Here is an 864-nt window from a genome sequence, read left to right on the forward strand (position 1 = left end):
TGACTAATTTATCTATTCACATATTTTGTAATTTATTTTATATTTAGATGTAACTATTACTTTACTGTTTTCTCTATTTGTCTCATTTATTCCATTTTCTCTCTCTCTCTTGTTTGATTTCTATTGGGGTATTTTGTTATACCTTCTACTCCTTCTACTGAAATTATAATTATGCATACTTTTACTGTTCTTTCAATAGTTAGAAATTAGAGCATATGTCCTTAACTCTAGTAAAATATGAATTACTCTATTCACTCCTTTCCTGACATTTAGAACCTCAGTATAGTTTAGGTCCATTCACTCTCTCTTGCCTTTTGTTATATAATTGTCATGTATTTTAAATGTACAGAACAATATTATCTTTTGGAGCCATCCACAAACACATTTTATACATGCAGCTAATCAAATGCCAAAGAATGCTCAAACTACTGCACAATTGCACTCATCTCACACGCTAGTAAAGTAATGCTCAAAATTCTCCAAGCCAGGTTTCAGCAATACGTGAACCATGAACTTCCAGATGTTCAAGCTGGTTTTAGGAAAGGCAGAGGAACCAGAAATTGCCAATATCCGTTGGATCATTGAAAAAGCAAAAGAGTTCCAGAAAAACATCTATTTCTGCTTTATTGACTATGCCAAAGCCTTTGACTATGTGGATCACAATAAACTGTGGATAATTCTAAAAGAGTTGGGAATACCAGACCACCTGACCTGCCTCTTGAGAAATCTGTATGCAGGTCAGGAAGCAACAGTTAGAACTGGACATGGAACAACAGACTGGATCCAAATAGAAAAAGGAGTACGTCAAGGCTGTATATTGTCACCCTGCTTATTTAACTTTTATGCAGAGTACATCATGAGAAA

Source organism: Bison bison, unplaced genomic scaffold (assembly GCF_000754665.1).
Source record: "Bison bison bison isolate TAMUID 2011002044 unplaced genomic scaffold, Bison_UMD1.0 scf7180017864144, whole genome shotgun sequence".
In the NCBI taxonomy this organism is placed as follows: Eukaryota; Metazoa; Chordata; class Mammalia; order Artiodactyla; family Bovidae; genus Bison; species Bison bison.